Consider the following 18,129-nt stretch of genomic DNA (forward strand, 5'->3'; position numbering starts at 1 on the left):
CGTTACGCCTCATAGGTCGTGGTTTCATGACTATGATGCTTCGAGCACAGGTACTGTCAGGATTGCCGATGGGCGTTCTATGCAGATTCATGGCATTGGGGATATTCATTTGGCTATGGCAAACTCTACTACGTTTGTCTTGCAGCGTGTGCGTCATGTGCCAGCTCTTGCAAAAAGCTTGATTAGTGTGGGTCAGTTGGATTCACTTGGTTTCAATGTATCTTTTGGTGATGGAGGTTGGAAGCTCACTAAGGGCAGCCTTGTTTTGGTTAAAGGTGCTAAGAGGAATACGTTGTATTCCCTTTGTGTAGCTAGTGTGGCTGATCACATTGTGGGGATCACTGAGCAACCTCCTGCTTCTTTATGGCATCAGCGTTTGGGGCATATGTCACTAAAAGGTTTGAAGTTGTTGGCACGTGCGGATTACATTCCCGTTTCAGATTTTGGTGGTTTTGAGTTTTGTGAGCATTGCCTTTATGGTCGACATGCTCGGTCTTCTTATAAGAAAAGTGTTCCACACAGATCTTTGGAAAAGCTAGCTTTGGTGCATAGTGATGTATGTGGGCCGATGCCCAATGCTTCTCTTGGAGGTGCTATGTACTTTGTTACGTTCATTGATGATGCTAGCAGGAAGGTATGGGCATACCCCATTCGTAAGAAGGATATGGTGTTTGATATATTTAAGCAATGGTTGGCTCTTGTCGAGAACCAATCAGGTTGTAAGTTGAAGTGCTTACGTACGGACAATGGGGGTGAATTTATGTCTCATGCTTTCACAACATTATGTGTTGAGAAGGGTATACGGCGCGAGCTTAGTGCTCCCTATACACCTCCTCAAAATGGTGTGGCAGAGCGCATGAACAGGACTATACAGGAAAAAGTCCATAGTATGCTTTCTATGGCTGGTTTGTCAAATGGATTTTGGGCTGAAGCTGTTGCCACTTCTGTGCATTTGATAAATCGTTCACCTAGTGTTCCTTTGGGCTTCAAAGTGCCTGAAGAGGTATGGACAGGTTTGCCACCTTCGTATGGTCACCTTCGTGTTTTTGGCTGTGAAGCTTATGTACATGTACCTAAGGCAAAACGCAGCAAATTGGATCCAAAGAGCAAGAGATGTATCTTCTTGGGTTATGGTAGCTCTGGTGAGATGGGTTATCGATTGTGGGATCCTATTGACAGGAAGATTGTGCGCAGCCATGATGTTGTTTTTCATGAGGACTCTATGTATAGAGCATCACCGCGAACGGTTGAGGTTCGGCGTGTGATATTTGAGGAGGATGGACATCGGTATGATGGTCCCATGGCTGCTCGTGGGCAGCCCATTGACCCTCAAGTGGGAGATCAGCCCTTGTTGGGAGATCATGTAGATGTGGGACAGCCAGATCAGCCCTTGTTGGGAGATCATGTAGATGTGGGACAGCCAGATGCACCTCCTGCACAGTCTTTGAGGCGTTCAGAGCGGCGTGCAAGACAGCCTCAGCGTTTTGTGCCTTCTATGGATTATGTATTGTTGGCTGATTGCGGGGAGCCATCATGTTATGATGAGGCCATGTCTAGTGTTGACAAGCTCAAGTGGGAGCAGGCTATGCAGTCAGAGATGGATTCGTTGATCCAAAATGAAACGTGGGAGCTTACTCCTTTGCCAAAGGGTAAGAAGGCACTACCATGCAAGTGGGTTTACAAGATAAAACTGTGTTCAATGGATGCAAAGCCTAGGTACAAAGCAAGGCTTGTGGCTAAAGGATTCAAGCAACAGAAGGGCATTGATTTTGACGAGATCTTCTCCCCAGTGGTGAAGATGTCTACTTTGCGTATGTTGTTTGCTTTGGTAGCTACAGAAGACATGGAATTGAAGCAAATGGATGTAAAGACAGCTTTCTTACATCCGAACTTGCACGAGGATTTTTACATGGAGCAACCAAGTGGGTTTGTTATTCATGGTTCAAAGAAGATGGTATGCCGGCTTCTTAAGACCTTGTATGGGCTGAAGCAATCATCTCGTGAATGGTATCGTAAGTTTGATGCATTCATGAGTTCATTGGGTTATGTACGCAGTTATGAGGACCCATGCCTCTATACTCGCAAGGCTGCAGATGGTAGTCTTATTGTTTTGGTTTTGTATGTGGATGACATGCTGATCGCAGGGAAGTGTATTTCTGATGTGGATGCCTTGAAACATAGGCTACATGAGACCTTTTCCATGAAGGATCTTGGGGATGCCAGTCATATTTTGGGTATGCGGATCACTCGTGATCGTTCTTGCAAGATGCTCTTTCTTAGTCAGAAAGAGTACATTGACAAGGTGCTTGAGCGTTTTCATATGGAAGGGGGGAAGGCCATTAGTACCCCGTTGCCTCCATATGTAAAACTCAGCCATGATGACTGCCCTCAGACAGATTTGGAGACTACAGAGATGTCTCAGATTCCCTATGCGTCAGCTGTTGGTTCCTTGATGTATGCCATGGTGGCTACGCGTCCAGATCTTGCTCATGCAGTTGGTGTGGTTAGCAGGTACATGTCTAACCCGGGCAAGAGTCATTGGGATGCAGTGAGAGGTATTCTCAGATACTTGAGAGGGACTTCAGAGTTGTCTCTATGTTATGGTGAGAAGGATATGTCTGTTTGCGGATATACAGATTCAGACTATGCAGGGTCAGTGGACTCGAGGAAGTCTACTAGCGGCTATGTGTTCACAGTTGCAGGTGGACCGGTTTCGTGGGCATCACGTTTACAGCCATGCGTTGCTTTGAGCACTACAGAGGCTGAATATAAGGCTGCCACTGAGGCTGCCAAGGAGGCCGTATGGCTCTCACGACTAGTGGGAGATCTTGGTATGGCTGGTGATGCTCCGATTCTACATTGTGATAGCCAGAGTGCCATAGCGTTGGCACGAAATCCTGTCTTCCATGCGAAGACAAAGCACATTGAGGTGAGGTATCACTTCATACGAGAGGTGCTAGAGGACAAGCGCATAGAGCTTGTCAAGGTACACATTGACGATAACCCTGCTGATCTACTCACGAAGTCGTTACCCTCACAGCGGTTTGCACACTGTAGATCGCTGATGGGTATGGCTTGACTTCTTTTGCTGTACTTTGGCCACTTTAAAGGCACACTGCCTTTAAGTGGGAGATTGTTGGGTTAAAGGCGCGTGTGCTCGACTGCCCGTTGTTCAGCCGCCCATGTACAGCCATTCATTTACTCATTCATAATAACTATACTCACAACTACACATTGTAGTGTGAGTACCGCCCCGCCACACACGGTGTCTATCTCCTTCTTCGTGCTGGCTCTCTGTGTGTGTGCTCTCCGATCCCAACAATGCCCACGTGCTCTACCACTGGGCCGTAGGGCGACGCGTGGCCCTTGGGCCACGCGCTACCCAACAATCCTTGGTGCATGTGGTAGTGTGTCCCTATGGCAAGCGCACACATACACACACGCACGCGCATCGAGAGAGAGAGTGTGTCTGTGTGGGGGGGGGGGGGGGGGGGGGGGGGGAGGGGCAACATGCGTAGGCCCCATGCTGCCACGGGATGGCGTGTGGCAACATGTGGCCCACGCATGCTTTGCACCCAGTGCTGTTGGGGGGCCACACATTGCCCAACGGCCAAGTGGCAAACCACGTGGGCACATGGCCATGTGGCATGCCATGTGTACTGTCGTCAACCGACGATACACGTGGCATGCCACGATGGACGTCATGCTGCCACGTCAATGGTGCGACGACCAGATGGCATGCCACATGTACCGCCATTGGGCGACGGTACACGTGGCCCCTTTTGCATGTCACTTGGCCGTCGTGCCGCCGACATGGCAACGCGGCAACCACCGTAGCATGCCACGTTGTTTGTCACTTGACCGTTGGGCCACGCGCCGCCCAATGGCCCTTGGCACATGAGCAGGTCGTTATGCGCCACGCGGGGCCACGCGGGGCCACATGCTACCGTGTGGCAGCGTGTGGCCCACACATGTCGCCTTCCCCCCCCAACACACACACGCGCGCACACTTTTGTGTGTGTGTGTGTGTGTGTGTGTGTGTGTGTGGGTGTGTGTGTGCGTTGTCACACACACTCCACACACACACACACACACAAAAACTTGTATGAAAAAAAGTTAAAAAAATAGTTTTTTTAATTTGAAACTTTATAAATAGCTTGCCAGTCACACAGTCAAGTTCTCTCCATCTCTACTTCTCTATCTTAAGCTCATTTTTCTTCATCCTTCCATCTCTACTTCTCTATCTTAAACTCATTTCTCTTCATCCTTCTATCTCTACTTCTCTTTTTTTTTTAATAGCAAAACTCACAATTGTGAGTGAATTATATTGAATAGCCCAAAAAATTACAAGGTCTTGTCATGCTCATGTTAAGCCATGACAACATCCAAGGACCATAATTACATCAGCGATCAGGGCAGCCACCCCTACCAACCCGCCCTCTCATCCTTGATACACAAGGTCCATAATCTTGTCATCCTGAGATCTTTTATTTACCGATGGCCAAGATTTACCCCTATCCTAGGCATTCCATCTATTGACAACAAGGCACAAGTAGTCCTAGACCAATCCTCCGAGTGTTGCTTGCGCCCGAGTGCCCATATTAGCACTTTGCTTTCTTGTATAATTTTTGCAAAGCTTGCCACCTCAAAACCTCCTTCAAAAACACGACAGTTCCTTGTCTACCATACATTATGTAAGAAGAAGTATCTGAGTGCTGACGAGGAGTGCAGGACTATCTGAATTCTTACCTCCAAGGAATAGGTCAGTCTTGAAAAATCTAATTTTCCATGTTCTTTGGACCCACTTGCATATTTTCCTTGCGAGGCCTTTGATAGTTGGGCAGTCCATGAATAGGTGGGCCAGCTCTTCACTAGCCAACCTGCACCCCAAGCATCGATCTAACCCAATGCCTCTCTCCTGAATCTTCACCCCCGTCGGTAGAGCACCCCAAATAACCTTCCATAACAAAACCTTCATGTGTTGCGGAACCTTTGGCTTCCATATGTTCTCCATTACATGCTCCCACCTTCCCTCCGGCCATTGCTTTTTCCATTGCTTGTTAAGGGGGCTAGACCAATTCTTCTTTTGCATCATTGTCTGATAAATGCTTTTAGTATGGGGTTTCCACAAGAGACTGCTTCCGGGCCATTTCCAGGCATTCCAGTCCAACTCCGAATCACAGATTGGCATCACTAGATTGCCAAGCTCTTTCATCACTTTGTGGACAAGCAAGACCTCCAAGCTATTAACTTGGTACTGGGTTACCATAATGTCAACGGTTTTCCAACTCTTGTTGCCACTATCCCAGAAGTACCCAAGTCGCTTCAGACCCTTATGATTCAGCTTCTTGGCTGTCTCAATCCAATAGGGAGTTTGTGGCAGATCTACAACTTTGGAAAGCCAGGGGGACCAATGTAGAATGGAGTTCTTGAAGTATCTGGCTTCTTCCCCTCACTTTAAGACTCCTGCTGCACTATTGCATTTTCTTACCAATTCTCTTGAGATGCCCCCCAGTCTTAAGGTAGACCACGCCGGGGCTAACAATTTGTCATGAATCTCCACCCCTCTCCACTTTCCACCCTTTGAGCCAAGTTTAGCTGCTTCTATTATATCTCTAATCATGACAACCCAAACTTGATCCTGTTTAGCCAAGGAAACAACAAATTTGGTGCAACAAGCTTCTGCATGGGCCACAGGGTTGAGAATTTCGAGGCCCCCTTGATTCCCCGGCCGAGCAACTGATTCCCAACGGGCCCATTGCCATGGCCTGGAAGATTTTGTGTTATTTTTCCATAAAAATCTTTTTACTGGTTTTAAGAACTCTTTCCAATGACACTTAGCCATATTGAGAAGCGGGCTAGTGAAGGCAATATAAGGAATCATAAAGGCATTCATCACTTTTATCCGACTTGGGAATGGGAGAAGAGCATACTCCCACCTACTCATTTTTGTTTTGATTTTTTCAAGCACCCACTCAAATCTTTGCTTGTGAGTTATGTCCACCCCCAAGGGGGCTCCCAGATGTCTAAAGATATTCCCTTTTGTGACAATCTCCCCCGACCAGACAGAAGGGTCAAATGAGTCATTTTTCGATAGGGAGATCAGCCTTGACTTCTTTATATTACACTGGGACCCCAAAGCTACTGAGAATATTTGTACAATCTCCATAGCTTTTCTAATGACCTGGGGGCACGCCTTCAAGAAGAGGAGAGAATCGTCTGCAAAAAGTTTTGCTAGGAGTTGGCTATTTCCTGGTAAGGCAAGGCCTTGCAACTCCCCTCGTTCAGTACTAGCTTCAAGCATCGTGATTAGAGGATGTGATCCTATGGCGAAAAGTAGGGGGGGCAGATGGTATCCCTGCTTAATAGACCTTTTGACCTCAAAAGAGCCCACAATTCTATCGTTGAATAGGAGCTCTGACTAGCTTCCATCCCCCATTACACGTACCAATCGACATAGGTGAGGCCCAAAGCCCAAAGCTTCCATGACGTCTTCTATATATGTCCATGTTATTTTGTCATAAGCCTTGTCCAGGTCCAACTGCAGCAGAATGCACTCCTGCTTTGTGACAGTTGCGTATTCGATGCCCACCATTGCTGCCAAGATGTTATCGTAAATGGACCTTCCTTTGATGAGCCCATGTTGATGGGGAGAGATGATCTTGGTTAGTAAGAGGGCTAGTCTGAGGGCTACTACTTTAGCTATAATTTTGTAGGCCACCGACATCATCATTATAGGGTGCCAATGTTTCAGTTGAGAATAGCAGATCTATTTTGGGATGGGTTTTATAAGTCTTCTCTTTACACTTACCTCCAACGACCCTTCGACCATGGCTTTATTGGCCAATCTTGTGATTGGGGCCTTGAGATCATCCCAAAATTCTCTATAGAATTCCACCGTCATCCCATCCCAACCAGGGGACTTTTCCTTGCCAAGGGCTTGGCAATGCTAGTGAACATTCATCTTCCGAGAATGCCCGTTCCAGGCTATTAGCTTATGAGTGGGGAATTTCCTTCTTGACACTCTGAAGTAAGGTCCCTCTGGCTTCTTCCACTTTTTGGGACCGGGTCTCTGGCCGTCCAATGATTTGACTAAGATAGCTCAACATCAGACCAGCCATTTCATCCTGGTTATGAACTGTTGTCCCTTTCTCATCATCAAGTGAGCGGACGTGGCCCCAACACTTCTTGATTTTTAAAACCCTAAAAAATTGAGCTTGATTGGAGGCTTCAGTTGAAGAAAAGTCTCTCTAGAGAGAAGCCTTGCCTTTTTGATATCTTCTAGCTGCTCATTAGCAAGGTTACATTTGGCTTCAAGGCATCATTTGTGCTCCTCCTCAATAGCATGCCCATTGGATTTTATGAAGGTAAGCAATTGTATGTCACAGGAACAGAATAATAGAGATAGGCAGCAAAAGATAGAGAAAGAGATCTTTGTATTGATGAATCTTTGTAGAGTTTTGATACAACAGAGGAGCAATTGAATATGGGCGCACTCCGTTTACGGAGCTCGAACCTCCCGACCACCCCCGAGCTTGAGTTCGCTTGCATGCAGCGTCTCACTCGCACTCGCACTCGCACTCTCACTCGCACTCGCACTCGCAGAAGAAGAGATCGGTGAATGATCCCCAAACGCACCACCCATCGTGCTTTTATCCTTCTTTTCCTGGAAAAGCCTGCACAATTTTCGCACTAAGTATACCTGCGAGAATAATATAAGAACGTGATCGCTAAGCGATCCGTAAAGGTTAGATTTCTATCATGACACTTTGCACAGATCCTGTTTCACACATTGATTTTTGCATCGCCTACAAAATAGCCAAAAAAACATACTCGTGCAACCAATTCAACATGATAATCAAAGTAAAAAACATAATTATATACCTTCATAATCTCAATTGCAATACTCTACCATGAAGAAACAATCCACTTCTTGGTTGATAGCAGGGAGAACTATATGATGTTGTATGTTTGTCTGTCCCTGTGTATACTACACTGCTGCTGCCTTCTATTTGTTTTCATCATAAATTTTACAAACGAACTCAGAACAGAGCAATCCAGGTACTCAAAACGACGAGAATAGGTCTGGTCTTCAAGGTAGCGTAGACAGAATTGCGAAAAACGTCTTTCTTTGGCTAAAAACGCAACTTTTAGGTCGCGAATCATAAAACCTCTATTTTTGGGTCTCCACTACTTTTTCAACTTATTTTAAGCCTACCCATGTATTTTAAGCTAAAACACATAAATTTAAAATATTGATATTAATAAAAAACTCAAATTTTACTGTTCATAGACAGACTATCTGTTATTCATTAATCTTTATCAAATACGTCTTTAGTATATTATTTAGAAAAAGAATATATGTTCTCTCTTAATATCTCAAACTCATTCATATAAGCTCTATTTAATAGACTATTCAACAATCTTTGAAATCGTGCTAAACGTAAGATATGCCCTGCTACATTCTTTTCGACTTTAAGAACTTCAAAATTTAGTCCTATTACATTCTCCCCTTATCAAAATTAACTCTGTCCTCAGGGTTGGAAAGAGAGAGAAATTCTCTTTGCAAAACACTAAGATCAACCCATGATGCATCCTCTACTGGATAGTTCTGCCAGTTAACCAAAACTTCCACAATGTCTCTATTCCTCAAATGTTTAACACGCATATCTAGCTCTAAGTCTGGTTCTACAGTCAATGATCTGTCATCTTTCAACTTAGAGTTGTTTTATAAAATATAATGCACATTAGGAACATACTTTTTCAATAAACTCACATGAAATACAAGATGCACTTTAACATGAGAAGGCAATTCCAATTTGTAAGGTAATGAACCAATGCGCTTCAAAATTTTAAATGGCTCAGCAAATCATGGATACAATCTTCTATCCTTTCCAAGAATCAAATGAGACTTCTCAGGAATGACCTTAAGAAAATCATATCACTAGTTTCATACTCCACAACACGATGTTTCTTGTCATAATACAGTTTATGTCTCTTTTGAGATTCTTTAATATTCCCCCTGATTTTGGCCAACTCGTTATCCATTTTTTCAAGCATCTCACGTGACAGTTCTACCTTATTCCTTGAGCTAAGAAAATTTATAGGTGTGGGACAGTTATAGCCATACATTGCCTCAAATGGAGTCATCCTAATAGATGAATGATATGAACTGTTGTATGCAAATTCAACCAAAGGCAAATATTCATTCCAATTAGATTGGTTTTCATTAACATACATTCGTAACATATCTTCTAAAATACGATTCACTCTCTCCGTTTCCGCATCGGTTTGAGGATGGAAAGCATTAGACATGCGTAACTGGGTACCTATAGAGTCAAAAGTCGCTCTCTAGAAATGAGAAGTGAACTTAGAATCTCTGTCAGACACTATGCTCTTGGGCATGCCATGCAAACGAAATATCTCTTTCACAAACAAGCGTGCAATGGTCAAAGCAGTATCAGTTATTTTCACGGGAAAGAAGTGAGCCTGTTTTATGAGTCTATCTACCACCACAAAGATCGAGTCATACCCTCCACGAGTAGTAGGAAGTCTAATGATAAAGTCCATGGATATAGACTCCCACTTCTGTAAAGGAATGTCTAAGGGTTGAAGGTCACCAGGCATCCTCTTATGTTCAATTTTAACTTGTTGACATTGAAAGCATTCACGCACATAATTCTTAACATCCAATTTCATACGCGGCCAAAAGAATGAACTTTTAATCTTTTCATATGTCTTATTCAATCTAGGATGACCAGAAAAATGTGAATTATGACACTCATGCAGAATTTGATTCTTAAAAGCAGAATTTGCAGGAATATACAAGCGGTCATAATAATACAGAGCTCCCTTATACAAGTGATATCTGTTCTCATACATCTCACCAATATTCTCACGCAAGAATTTCAAAATAGGCATGTAAAAAGAATCATTTTCAACTTTGGCATGTATCTCATCAATCAAATTGGATCGCACAAGAGTCAACAAATTACACATGGGCCTACGACTCAATGCATCTGCAACTTTATTTTCTTTTCCACACAAATACTTCAAATCAAAATCATACTCAGCCAGCAATTCAATCCATCTCCTTTGCCTGTTGTTTAACAATGGCTGAGTGAAAATATACTTCAAACTTTGATGATCAGTACGCAATTCAAATTTGACACCAAGCAAAAGATGACGCCAATGTTTCAATGCATGAACAACAGCAAGCAATTCTAGATCATGTGTTGCATAGTTCAATTCATGTCGTCTTAATTTCCTAGACTCATATGCAACCACTCTTCCTTCTTGTGTCAAAACACAACCTAGTTGTTCACCACTAGCGTCACATGACAGAACAAATGGTTTGCCCATCTCAGGAACTTTCAAAACGCAATTTTCCGCTATTTTAGCCTTCAAGGTCTCAAAAGCAGTCTCACAGGTAGAAGTCCACACAAAATCCTTGTCTTTCTTGGTCAATTCGGTCAAAGGACTTGCTATCTTAGAGAAATCTTTAATGTATGCTCTCTCATATTGTGCTAGACCCATAAAGCTTCTCACATCCCTTAATGACTTTGGTGTTGGCCACTCCACAATAGTCTTAACTTTGTCAAGATCAATGTGAATCCCCTCTTTAGAAATCACTCTTCCCAAATACACAATCTGATCCTTTGCAAAAGAACACTTACTTGCTTTGGCATACAATTTATGTTCACGCAAAACCTCAAATGTTTTCTTTAAGTGCAATGCATGATCTTCTTCGTTCTTAGAATACACAAAAATATCATCCAAGAATACCAGAATGAAGTCATCAAGATACGGGTCAAAAGTACTATTCATTAAACACATGAAAGTTGTTGGTGCATTAGTCAAACCAAAAGCAAGAACTGTAAGTTCATAATGCCCATAACGTGTACGAAAAGCAGTCTTTGGAATGTCCTCGGCCTTAATGCGGATTTGATGGTAGCCAGAACGAAGGTCAAACTTTGAGAATATTGTGGCACCACTCAAATGGCTAAGCAATTCATCTATGTGAGGAAGAGGATATTTGTTCTTAATGGTCTGTTTGTTTAATCCCCTATAGTCAATGCATAACCTATATGTACCATCCTTTTTCTTTTGGAATAACACAGGACTACCCCAAGAAGATACACTAGGTTTAATGAAACCCTTTTTTTCAAAAGATCATCAAGTTGTATCTTGAGCTCTTTAAGCTCATCAATATTGAACCTGTATGGAGCCCTTGAATAAGGTGTTGCTCCTGGATATAGATCCATGGCATGGTCTACCGCTCTAGGCGGAGGTATACTAGGAAGACCGTTCGGAAACACATCCTTAAATTCATGTAAGAGATCCTCTACAAATTTTGGATTTGTCCCTTTCTGTTTATCCCCAGATTCTTCTTTAATCTCATTAGCAAACACAAGGAACGTCTCACACTCTTATCTAAGTCACCTTATCAATTCCATGGCCAAAACTAGATTTAGAATCTCTTTCTTTCCACGAAGGGTGTGACTTATCATCATCAAATGATTAAAGATATATTTTTCTTTCTTAACAATCAATCAAAACATGATTTTCAATCATCTAATTGATACCAATGATAACATCATGCATATCAATGTTTATGATATAGGAATCATCTTTATGCTTCCGACTCTTCAAAGAAAAAAACAAATTTTCTACTAACTCTTTCATGAAACCATTATTATTCCTAGTTAAGTCCACAAGTCTTTTAACTTCTCGTTTTAATTTCAAGTTTAATTTCTCAATCAATTTAAACGATAAGAAGCAATGAATACTATCCAAATCAATTAAGAAATTCAAATTTAAATCTCAACTTTTACACATAAATTCGATCACAGAAGCTTTCAAAAGACGTATCAAAGAAGGGGTAGATGACTTACCTTTATCGTACGCATCGCCAAAAGTCTCCAATTGAGTCATCTTGGTACGTATTGTCTTATCGGTCACCTTGCTCGAGCATCCGAAAGTCTGGTGATCGTGTTCTCGATATTGAAAGTATAATCCAAATCTTTGAGATCTTCAATCCACGCTTCTAATCTTCACATATCTTTCTTATGCCATCAAACTCTTTAAAATTAGCCTTCGTTAAGAATGATTTGGTTGTCTCTTCTTCCATATCGTCATCGTTTCTTTTTCACACAACCTCTACGTCCACCACCACCGTTCCCACCATCACCACTATCACCACCGCCAGGTGCCCGAGCACCGCCACGATGATTATGTTTACTGGTGGAGTAGCATGGTTTTCGCCTTCATGTTGGCCATCAAAGTTCACATAGATATCACGCTCTCGTGCTGCTTTGCCCCGCAGAGCCTCAGCACGCTCTCGATTTGCTTGTTCCAGATCTTCTCATAGTTGTCGAATCAGGTCTTCTTGCTCCTTCGCCCTCCTCTCGTATCCTTCCATGTCCAGAATCAACTACTTGCTCTGATACCACTTGTCACGGGAACCGAATAATAGAGATCGACAGCAAAAGATAGAGAAAGAGATATTTGTATTGATGAATCTTTGTAGAGTTTTGATACAACAGAGGAGCAATTGAATATGGGCGCACTCCGTTTACGAAGCTCGAACCTCCCGACCATCCCCGAGATTCAGTTCGCTTGCATGCAGCGTCTCACTCGCACTCGCACTCGCACTCGCAGAAGAAGAGATCGGTGAATGATCCCCAAACGCACCACGCGTCGTGCTTTTATCCTTCTTTTCCTCGAAAAGCCTGCACGATTTTCGCACCAAGTATACCTGCGAGAATAATATAAGAACGTGATCGCTAAGCGATCCATAAAGGTTAGATTTCTATCATGACACTTTGCACAGATCCTGTTTCACACATTGATTTTTGCATCGCCTACAAAATAGCCAAAAGAACATACTCGTGCAACCAATTCAACATGATAATCAAAGTAAAAAACATAATTATATACCTTCATAATCTCAATTGCAATACTCCACCATGAAGAAACAATCCACTTCTTGGTTGATAGCAGGGAGAACTGTGTGATGTTGTATGTCTGTCTGTCCCTGTGTATACTACACTGCTGCTGCCTTCTGTTTGTTTTCATCATAACTTTTACAAACAAACTCAGAATAGAGCAATCCAGGTACTCAAAATGACGGGAATAGGTCTGGTCTAGAAGGTAGCGTAGACAGAATTGCGAAAAACGTCTTTCTTTGGCTAAAAACGCAACTTTTAGGTCGCGACTCATAAAACCTCTATTTTTGGGTCTCCACTACTTTTTCAACTTATTTTAAGCCTACCCATGTATTTTAAGCTAAAACACATAAATTTAAAATATTGATATTAATAAAAAACTCAAATTTTACTGTTCATAGACAGACTATCTGTTATTCATTAATCTTTATCAAATACGTCTTTAGTATATTATTTAGAAAAAGAATATATGTTCTCTCTTAATATCTCAAACTCATTCATATAAGCTCTATTTAATAGACTATTCAACAATCTTTGAAATCGTGCTAAACGTAAGATATGCCCTGCTACATTCTTTTCGACTTTAAGAACTTCAAAATTTAGTCCTATTACATTGTACCTCCGTTGTAAGATGCAGAAGGTGAACGTCCCTAGCTTTCTTGATTTGGGGGCCCGAGGTTTTGATTGCTTTCTGGATGCTCCGAGCAAAGAGGTCCCACGCATTGTGTTTGTTGAGGTGGACATCTTTTTTGAGCTTACCCAGTGCTTTCTTGGTCAAATTCATGAAAAGAGGGTCTTTGAATGGGTGTGCCCCTGTTACTAGCAATTTTTTCTCACCTCTTGGGTCTACTCCTCCTCTTTATTCTTCTTAAAATGTATGTGCAGAGGAATGTGATCCAAAAGGCTTTTTGTTGGGACTACCTTTATCTCCATCACCACCGGTATCCAGTCAGCTTGGTGCGAGCAATAGCATCTGTCCAACTTGGAGGCAGTGCGAGTGTGCTGGAGGCTTGTGTAGGTGAAACCAGGCGTGCTGTTCCATGGGCCAACTTCCCATAAGTCAATCATTGCCCACTTTTCTCACAAACTCTGCCATTTAGATCTTTCTGAGCTAGCCAGCATACTGGAGGATCTTGTTCTATCCCTGCTCTTTTCTACCATATTAAAGTCGCCAACCAACAGCCACTCCCCTTCAATAGGAGTATCTCTAAGATGCATCCATAGTTTAGCTCTATCTTTTGCATTGCAAGGGCCGTACACATTCACAATGGTGAAGGGATGTCCTTCCCAACTGATTCTAATCCCCAGGATTCTACCGGATGGGTGGTTAAGAACCAACTTCGGCTCCAATTCTCTGTCTGCAATGTTGAGGACGCCAATGAAGCCGTTACTTCCTTCTCCATAGAATACCAGTTTCCTTCCTAGCACCTGCTTTCTCTTGCTATGGGCATCTAGGTGGTGTTCTTGGATGGCCCAACAGTTGATTGTCTTCTCCTTTTTTATTTCCTCCCAGAATAGGGTACTCTTCTTATGGGTTTTCAACCCCTTACGTTCCAAGATTGGACAGTGAGAGACTCCATCATTAATGAGGGGTTCATTGGGATAGAGGAACGAATTCTTCAGCATCCATGGATTGTGCAGAGGGACAATGAACCCCCCTCCTTTCGAAGGGGTGGAGGATGAATTAGATCCTTTCACCTCAAGTGTTCTCATGACTTGAAGGACTTTGGAGTCTCTTGCCACTACCTTCACTCTTTTGGCTCTTTTCAGACCAGGGACTTGGACGGCCGTCGTCGTTGTCACTGTCATAAATTTGGGGGTAGTAGCGGGAGTAATGATCCTATTATTATTTCCTACACCTTCGGAAGCTCGTTCTATGGGAGTCGATTCCTCCACAATCTTTTCTTGCATCTTAATATCCATTTTCTCACATTCCATATCTCTTTTATCCTTCCCTGCATTTGTCCCTACGTTAATGCCTCCTTGCTTCTCCAACCCTTCCATCGGGGATTCCATTTTATTGGGGGCCTGTGCTGTCGGAGCTGCAGTATCATTAGACTTCAAGGGGAAATCCTTGGTGAAGTGTCCAAAGTTGTTGCATTTAAAACATGCCCCAAAGTATGTTCCAAAGTTTAGCGGAATAGTAACAAACCCAGCTCCGACATTGATAACCATTCTCTTAGGTGGCGTTTTAAACGCATCCCATCCTATACAAACCCTGTTTGAGGTTCTTCCAAACCCTCTCTTGCTAGGTATAAATAAGGGAGTGCCCAATTGGCTAGCAAGCATCCTGAGATTTTCCCACAGCCAGCTAGGTAGTCCCACAAACTCAACCCAGACCGGATGAAACACTTGTAGAGATTCAGCTAAGTCGAACACTGGCTCCCAAGGCACCACACAAATCTTAGTCCTATTAAATACTAGGGGCCCTTTGTCAAGGATCTTTTACACATCCGAGGCCTCTTTAAATCTCACTGAACAAAGACCTTTAGCTAGGTAAAAAGTACTTTCAATTGCTCCTCCATGACCAAGAATTTAAGGGCCCTGAAGCCATTGAATCATCTCAAACCTATTCGGGATTCTTCCACTGAACCCAAATACAAGCGTTACCTTAGCTTGCCTGGCTAGCTGTTTTTTGATAAGTGCTGGTGGAATCGCTGCAGTAATAGCCTTGACAACCTCCTTTTGCTGTGGAAAAGACTTTTTTAAAGTAGAGAAGGCTCGATTTGCCAACCCGTCTTCTACCAACCCACTGTATTCTGCATGGGAGCAAGTTCTTTTGTTGTTGTTAGGGCCAGGCTCAATCATTTTGTTGACTTCCATGAGCTCTTGTTGAAGTCTAGCTTTTGCATTCTACAAGTTTTTGATATCTCCTTCACTTGACATCCCTTATGCTGAGCCTTTTCCATAATCCTTAGAGTTAGGCCCCTTGAGTATGCTAAGCATACTCAAGATACTTGGCCTGCGAGTAGCAGACGCACTTGACGCTTTATTTATGTTCGCACAGATTGGACCTTGAGGAACCCCATCTTTGAGGGTTTTCACCTTGAATTTGAACCCTTGCGCTGAGCCCATTTTCTCTCTTGTTTCCTCAGAGGAAACTTTTTCAGTCGGGACAGTTTTGTCCTCTTTCATGCTGGAAACCTTTGGCGAGCTGGGACCTGACATTTTCGTATCATGCATCGGTCTCAAGACCGAGCCACCACCTACATCCATCAACACGGCTAGCTCCATTTCAGATATTTTCCCCGCCGCTAACATCTGAGAAAATTTGACAATATCCTCACTTGCGACCAGAGCGTCGAGTTCCATTATCTAGTGTCGCCGACTTACACCACTTGATTAAGCTCAAGACCTTCAAGGCACATAGGCTCTATCAAATAAGTAATGATCTCCTCCCCTTTTAAACAAAAATGGCAAGGAGACAATAAGTTAATACTCACTTGTTTGATATAACCTTAAGGATAGATACTACTCGGATTTTGGGAAGCAACGTGATAAATGTTACTTTAGATCACCAAAAAAGAAAGAGAAAAACGTAGGCTAAAGTTAATGAGCACAATTATTGACTAGGAAACAATAATCGTAGGAATGTCCATAGTGGGAGTGAGCCACAGCGAGTGCGAGCCCCAACACCCACATAGTGGCCGAGCTTGCCAACGGTGCAAGCACAAGAGGGCGATTATTTATCCTGTAAGCACAAATAGGAAGTGCAAAAGGGCACCAGCACCTGCGATGTAGCGAGCACACACTCCGAACCAGCCCACAGTCTTGAGATCCGAGGCCCCGTAGACCTTGCTTACCACCCCAAGGCAATCCCACGATGCAAATGAAGCCCTAAATCGTAAACTTGCAGCTCAAGCAGAAACCCAATCCCTGTCTAACATCGTTCACCTCACTCTATTCTTCCGTCTTAACTATCTCTACTTCTCTATCTTAAGCTCATTTCTTTGTCAAGCTTTCACTTGATCTCACTTTGTTTCTCTCAAGCTCTTAACTTTTCATCTCTTTTCCTCTTTCAAGCTCTCAATTTTTCATAAGCCATAACTTTCTCTATTTCTTTAGTTAAATTATGAGGACAAGAAATCAATTAAAAAAAAATGGTGTTGTAGATAAAGTTTATGCTACTACGTCGCAAGAAGTCCCTCCGTGATGCACTCAAGAGAGCAAACAATCTCAAGCCATAAGCTCTCTAGATCGGATTGTGTCCGTCGTAACTGGTGTGGGTGGAACAACGCAATTAAGTGGAGAATTGAGCCATCGTGTGGAAACTGCTACCACAATAGAAGAAACAGGAAATGAAGCGTTTGAAAATGTGATCGACAAGCATATTTATTTGGGTTGGGTGGATTCTCATAGAGCTCCCTATGATGGCAAACTTCCACGCTTACCTTTATGTCGACTTCTTTTGAACCCCGCCATTTGCACGTATGATGACCATGTGGTGGAGTTGCAACTCTCCATTGCAAATAAAAGCTACCAACCCACCAACCATGGCAAGATTTATTGTAAGTGAGCGGATTCTTGAGGACGATCATAAGCAATTCTCTCGTTGTGGTCACACTTCAAGAGATCTTGCGATGTCATATGACTTGGACGAGGAGCTTTGTCTAATCCTCGAGCTTAGTCACATGGCCAAGATGGACTTTCTGGTTTGGGATAGAAATCACAGATTGAAGACATGGATGCAGTGGATGAACAAGAACAACATCCCCATTGAGGAGGCACGGCGGGTTGAGTGCGTGCTTGTTGATTTTCAACCCCATGAGACAGCGAAACTTCTATTGGTTTTGGGAATGATAAACAGGTCCATCAACTGTTTCTTGCGAATATAAATGCATCTTATTGTTTTTGACAATGTGTATTACATCCGAGTGTTAAACAGGGCCACAAGGGTTTTAGTCCCTCACACCACTGTGCATGATATATTCATGATGAGAAAGCTAGGGCTGGCGGACCCAACTTCACTCCTGCAAAATTTTTCGGAAAGAGCATAACTGGTAGTAGAGAGGGCTTTGAACTTTAGGGGTCCAAACAAATCAAAGTGGCTAAAATTGCCAATGGCTATCCTTGCTCAACTCATTTGGAAGGTATGTTTGAAAGCAATGCTAAATGAGCATGTGATTTGATTATGATTTCTTATTATATATGTTTTGATTGTGTCCTTTTCAAATGATAGGAA

This window comes from Adiantum capillus-veneris, chromosome 27, assembly GCF_014529385.1.
Source record: "Adiantum capillus-veneris isolate H3 chromosome 27, ASM1452938v2, whole genome shotgun sequence".
NCBI classification, from domain to species: domain Eukaryota; kingdom Viridiplantae; phylum Streptophyta; class Polypodiopsida; order Polypodiales; family Pteridaceae; genus Adiantum; species Adiantum capillus-veneris.